The 6,637-nt window shown below is 28.9% G+C and overlaps 1 long non-coding RNA gene across 1 annotated transcript; it reads right to left on the minus strand.

The window, feature by feature from the left end:
• Nucleotides 1-1,847: 1,847 nt before the first annotated feature.
• On the minus strand, nt 1,848-4,242 carry LOC107616661 (uncharacterized). The gene is made up of 3 exons (XR_001614590.3): nt 4,139-4,242; nt 2,309-2,401; nt 1,848-2,222 (listed from the first exon to the last, which is right to left on the minus strand). It is a non-coding gene; the product is annotated as an uncharacterized LOC107616661 (long non-coding RNA).
• Nucleotides 4,243-6,637: the final 2,395 nt, after the last annotated feature.

Raw genomic sequence — 6,637 nt, forward strand, 5'->3', positions numbered from 1 at the left:
CAGTCCAATGGTTAGCTACCAGGACTTGTCGGGTTGGCTCTATAACCGACAGATGATGTCATCAGCCACTAGGGACATGCATTCATCATATTCATACTATATGAATTGTTTGAGATTGCCTATTTGACTGCATATTACTTGCTAATTGTCTAAATGCCTTATCTATTCCTATTTGTATATCTCTTGTTTGGTTTAGCTGTGTTTGCTACATTATACTCCTGCTGGTGGTTGGGAGGTCTGAAGGAATTGGAAAGGGAAGTGTTAGTTAGACTGAAGGATCTTTAGTCAGTTGCCACTTATGGTTTAGCCTGTTTATAAGCTTTGATATTATCTGGAGGAAGTTCTAGGATTGCCTTATGCTTTTCTCTATTATTACATGTTATATATGGGGAACTGTTACCATGCTAGGGACCTCTGGTTCTCGCCCATGCGAATTTTGTGGTTTTCAGATGCAGGACGCGAGACTTCTCGTTGAGGCATGCTGGAGACTTCCGGATTAGCGAAGATCCTTTGTTCTTGGGGATCTGTTTTGGTTTATATGTTTTGCGTAGATATTTTTATCTCCATTAAATAATACAAACTGTGATGACTCCTTCTACAGGGGATTTTTGGAGAATAGGTTCTCTGTTTTTATGTCCCTTTGGGTTTCCTTTGGTGTTTCCTTATTTTATTATATGTATATATATTGCTGTGCTCGGACCGGTTATCTTCGCAACCGGATTTTGAGTCTTGATATTCCCGTTTTTGACACTCTTTTGTATATATATAATCTCGCGTTAGCTTATCCCTGTTCGTTACGTTATCGGTCGGAGTGTTGCGCTTTTTGAGTCACGATTTTTGTTTACCCCTTTTTCCTTCAAAGGCTCCTAGTTATAAACATCATTCATACTACTATATGTACTAAATTTTTATTTTAGAGGTTGTAATACCTTGCCATCTCTAAATTATGACTTAAGCATAAGACTCTGTATGGTAGGGTGTTACACGGTAACGGAAGATATCCTTAACTATAAGTTCACAAATGGAATCTGGAAATGACTAGTGCCCTCTCGAGTAGAGTTATTTACTTGGTTTATGCTTGTAGGCTGAGTTAAGACAAAGGATCGACTGATTCGTTTGGGCATCATTGAACGAAGTAATAATGTCTGTATTATGTGTAACAAGAAAATTGAAACTGTACAATATTTGTTTGTTACGTGTGAGTACGCTTGGCAGGTGTGGTACACATGGTTTAGTTACATGGGTCGTGCATGTAGCATCCTGGGATCCATAAAGGAGCATTTTGAGAGTTGGAGGATGATGCCCTTGAGGAAAGACGCGCGAAAAATATGGTTAGTAGAGTTCTTCTCCATTATATGGAATATCTGGCTGTGTAGGAATGAGTTCATTTTTCAGAATAAGACAACAAATGTGGTGGATTGTGTTACTAGGTCGTTTTGTTGCTCTAAGGAATGATGTCAAAATAAACCATGTTATTGATGGCTATGTCAGAAATGATATAGGTGTTACTAAAGTTCAGGTTATAGCTCTTGGCTTCACTTAGTGTGTTGAGTTTGTTTCCTTTCATAAAAAAAAAAAAAAGTTTAGTTTTAGACCTTAAGGATGATTTTGTATACAAAAAAGATTAGAGACGAAAATTTTTTTTGGCCTATACCTTAGAGACCAAAAATATATTTAAGTCTTATTTTTATTAATGTGGTATTATGTAATTGGATATACGTGCAAAACGATTTTATACTGATAGTATATCAAAATTAAATTCTATAAATATTTGATGACTAATTTTTAGCATTAATGTATTATACGGTTGATGTTGATGCCCAAAGCTAAATAATTCTAGTGCAAGCGGTTATAAATGATTAAATTTCAAGCATTTCCTTCAAATTACATTTATTGAGAATTAACCATTGCTTATTAGGTTTATTGACAGTACAAAAATATGATAGAGCACAAGCAGCAGTGTACAATTGTACATCTTGAGCATGCTTGTCTTATTTAATTAAGCATTTGCAATGGTTAAACATTTTATTTGCTCATAATAATGTCTTGTATGTTTAAACATTATTATTGTTTGTATATACACATGCATTGACCCTCGTTGCAATGAGGAAGTCCTCCGCAGCTAGGTAGAATACGGTAGCACTCATAATCATTGTGGCATATCTTTGATTTTGATGACTCTCTCTCACTTGTTTCTGTCCTTATTGAGAGAACACCAAATCCTGTTTATATATCAATTCAATCTAGTTAAAAATATGTATTGAAAAATAAAAAAACATTGGATGAAAAATAAAATAAATTTAATTACCATTATTGGTAGCCATTAGACTGAGCATGACCACTACAAAGGTAAATATGATTGAAACCTTCGCCATATCTTCTTCTGTGTGTTGTGTACGTCCTATATATGAAGAATGTAGATTTTCAAATAACTCTTATGGTACGTATTAAGTATTAAATGACAAATAATGAAATTTTAAAACTTACAACAAGAAGTTAAGGATATTTAGAATGATAACCATTTTTATTATTTTATTTTTTTTAAATTTGATAAATTTGATCAAAATTGAACTTTACTCAGAATTAACCTTCTTATATTAATAGTTCTATTTAAATTAATTTGAGTTGACTTAAGTTAAACAACATCATTTACTCTTTTGAATAAATTAAATAAAGCAATTCATTTTTTATGTTAAATTCGATATTTATATATAAAATTGAAAAACTGTCACCCGGCCCGGCCCCTACGTACCTCTGTAAAGAAAATAATTCAATGTACAAAAAGAAAACACTTATAATTATTGTTTAAAAGAACCTGTTAACTTTTTTTACATCCTAGAATAAAAAAAGTTCAACTATTCTTTCCCCAAATTAAAGTTAACCATTTCTTTTGGTTGCATCGATTTGGAAACACATTTTAATTTGTAGAACCACAGGAAATACCTCCACAGTGTCATAAATTTTCTGGAATGCATTAAATGTAGAAAAAAAAATTCTATCAAAATCAGTGTTCTGGAAATCGAACTGAGAATCAGAAACCTGTCAAGTAGGGCTGGAAGTGAGTCAAGCCAGCTCATGAGCCAGCTCATGAGCCAGCTCGAGCTCGACTCGTTAACAGCTCGATAAGCTAAGCTCGTGAGCTGGTGAGCCAAGCTTGAGCCTGAAATTGAGCTCATAAATTAAATGAGCCGAGCTTGAGCTTGGATAAGCTCAGCTCATTAGCTCGTGAGCTGGCTCGATTATATATATATATATTATAACAATCTTAATTATTTAATATTTATTTTTTACATATAATTTTAATATAGGACATAAATAAAAAAATTATAATTTATTGATAGATAAACAATATATAAAATTGATCTTTTCAAATATTTTTAAAAATATATAAGTTATAATTTATTGATATAAAATTATAGATTATGTATTTATGTTTCTCTAATTTGAGCCAGCTCGTGAGCTCGAGCCAACTCGTGAGCTTTTGGTGAGCCGAGCTTGAGCTTAAGAAATAAGCTCGATAGTTAATGAGCCGAGCCGTGAGCCAAGCTCAATTTTCGTGAGCCGAGCTTGAGTTTGGTCTAGCTCGGCTCAGCTCGGCTCACTTCCAGCCCTACTGTCAAGGAATCAGTTTAGTTAAGGATAAAAATCGGTTAACAATGAACATGCCAAAAGATTAAAAAAAAACTAGTCAAATCGATACGATTTTTACTAGTTTAATTTGATATCTATTCAGTTTTCAAAACTTTGATCAAAATTAATCGTTTATGGTTTTATGATGTTATTAAAACGGTTCATTTTATATTAGAATCAAAATATGAAATTAATTATCTGAATTTAGCTAACTTGTAGTTGTACCCATATATGTTTATATTACAAATTAAAAAAGTTTGTATTGAAACAAATTAAAGAAATAAAGACAAGGAATAAACAAATTAAATTAAAGAAATAAACAAAGATAAATGAAAATGAAAATGAAAATAAAGAAGACATCAAGTAAAAAATAGAAATGAATGGAAGTATAAACATGACTGAAGTTATGCTATTTAATCTCGGATGATTTCAATCTCAAACTGGAAGAGTCAAGAGACTAGGGAAAAGAGAAGAAAAAGGTAATTAAGTGAGGTATATCCATCCTCACCTCACAGAACAAAGAGAGAAATATTGAAATTGAGAGAAAATAATAATATGTTTTCTATACTGATTTGTTTGTGAATTCACTCTTGGTGTTTTGTTCTTTTGGACTATGGGCTTTATATAGAACTTTTGGGTGCGTTTGTTTATAAAGACAAGACATTGAGATAGGGATACAGAGATATAAAATTGTATTTGATAGAGGAGATATGGATAAAGATAATGTGTCTAGAGACACTGAATTAATATATTTTGTAGAAAGAACACGAAAACACTAACAAGAGACACAAATTTTTTTTATTATTCTTATTAATTTTTTATAATTATATTTTTTATTATTATATTTTTCATCTCAAATTTTTAAAATAAAAAAAATGAGAATAAATTAGATTTTTATAATTTGTTCTAATTTATCATCAAATAGAACACAAGAATACAAAATTTTGTATCTCAATTATTTATGTCTTATTCTCAGTATCTTGTCTTATTCTGTTCTAAAAAATAAACGTAACCTTGAAGATCACATTTTGAATTAAATATTGAAATAAATCTGCATAATTAATACCCCTAATTTTATACAGAATTTATGAAAAAGGAGATATGTATTTTAGCAAAAGTTTCCCATTTTATTTTGTTTTGAGATCATTTATTTATTTCTTTCTATTAAGACAAACATATTTGATTTTTTTTTTCTAGCAAGGGACTAAAGGAAATTAGTTTTTTTACTCTTTCAAATAACCTTTTTCTTTTTGTTTTATTTGTTATCCTTTTCTATTTTTTTTATTTCTTATTGTATCTTGGGACTAAATATGGTGTTCACACACAGTAAAGATATTTTCTTGAATAGATTAAAGCAAGGGCAAAATGATCGATTTGGATAGGGCTATATTTTGGGTTAAATCATAATAGATAAAAAAATTTCATACTATTTTATTAAAACCAGCATCTTTTAGTAGAAGAATCGATTCTCTTAGTAAAAGAATCTATTCTCATACGTAGTTTGTGTTTATTTGATAACATTTTAAACTAATTCATAATTAGGATAGATTACTAGATTTTTTTTTTACATGAGTTGTTTAGATTTCTCAACATTCTAGTATAAAACAATGCGAGTCTTTGAACTTCATAGAATTTTTTTTGTAAAAAAATATTCATTTTGTATTTGATATAGAATAAATTATAGAATCTATTCTAACGCAAATAAATATTCTAGGATTATTATTGTGTTATTTCTAAAAAAAATAACAACTAATAAAAATCTAATTATAATTTTTAATTTAATATAAGGTCAAGGATTCAATTATAAACTTTAAATTGTAAGAACTTAACTAAAAAGTTGAAAAAACTATAGGAATTAAAGAATAATTAAACTTATTTTTAACTTATAATGGTAATGTTATGAAGATAAAAGAAACAATTAGAATTTATCTTACTTATTCAATATTCATTAATTTTTGTAATAATTTATAAATATTAAATAAGATAAATTTGAGTTAATTTTGACTAATTTTTTTATTTATCAAACATTTTTTATTAATATAATATTTTGATTATCTTATATTATTTAATTTGTTGTTCATACTCATATTTCATCTTTCATAAATTTTAACAATTTAGACAACTTATTTTCAAATATCAAAGTTTCAAATGAATGGAAATTAAAATGATCTAATAAAATTCTCTTTAATTACAAATTTTTTTGTTTGGTAGAAGTAAATACATCGATTATATTACTTGCAATTATAAAATTTTTCGTAGGGATATTCACAAAACATTTTATTCTAATAAAATTTATTATTTATTATTAATTTTATAATTAAAATATGTCACATGTTACTTTCTTATTGCAATTGAAATCAAATTTTTTTATCCAAAATTTAAAAGTTTTTCGCTTTTCTCTCTCCCTTTTTCTATCTATCTTATTCCTTCGTCCACTCTATCTCTCTTATATATTATTATTCATAATTGCATTAAAATTAAAATCAAAATTTAAATATTGAAATTGAAATATAGTTATATTTTATATTATATATTACTAACTAATTTAATAACCAAAATGTGTCACATACTTTTTTATTAAAATTAAGAGAAAATATTTTTTTAAAATTAATAAATTTCTTTCTTACATTCTCTTATCTACCTCTCTCTTTTTCTATTTCTCTCTACCCTTTTCACTCTATATATATAATCAGTTGGGCTACACATCCATATAATTTTCCATCCAAGTCCATCTAAGCTGGCCTAACACCAAGAAACTCAATCCCATTAAATGAGTGTGTATTCACATGCCCAAACCCCCGAAACGTTTAACATTCATTCGTGTCTTCATTATGAAACAATGTTCCTTCTTCAACCTCGAAATCGCCACTAGAGAAGTTCAAATCTCTCTCAAAATCTCTCAAACCTCCATCATGTTTTCTGCGGAAACTGCTCCTATTCCAGAATCGCGTCAAGTTTTCGAAAGGAAGAAGAAAAAACAAACAAAAACAAGAACATAGACTCCACA

This window comes from Arachis ipaensis, chromosome B1 (genome assembly GCF_059453495.1).
Source record: "Arachis ipaensis isolate K30076 ecotype BB chromosome B1, ASM5945349v1, whole genome shotgun sequence".
Classification (NCBI taxonomy): domain Eukaryota; kingdom Viridiplantae; phylum Streptophyta; class Magnoliopsida; order Fabales; family Fabaceae; genus Arachis; species Arachis ipaensis.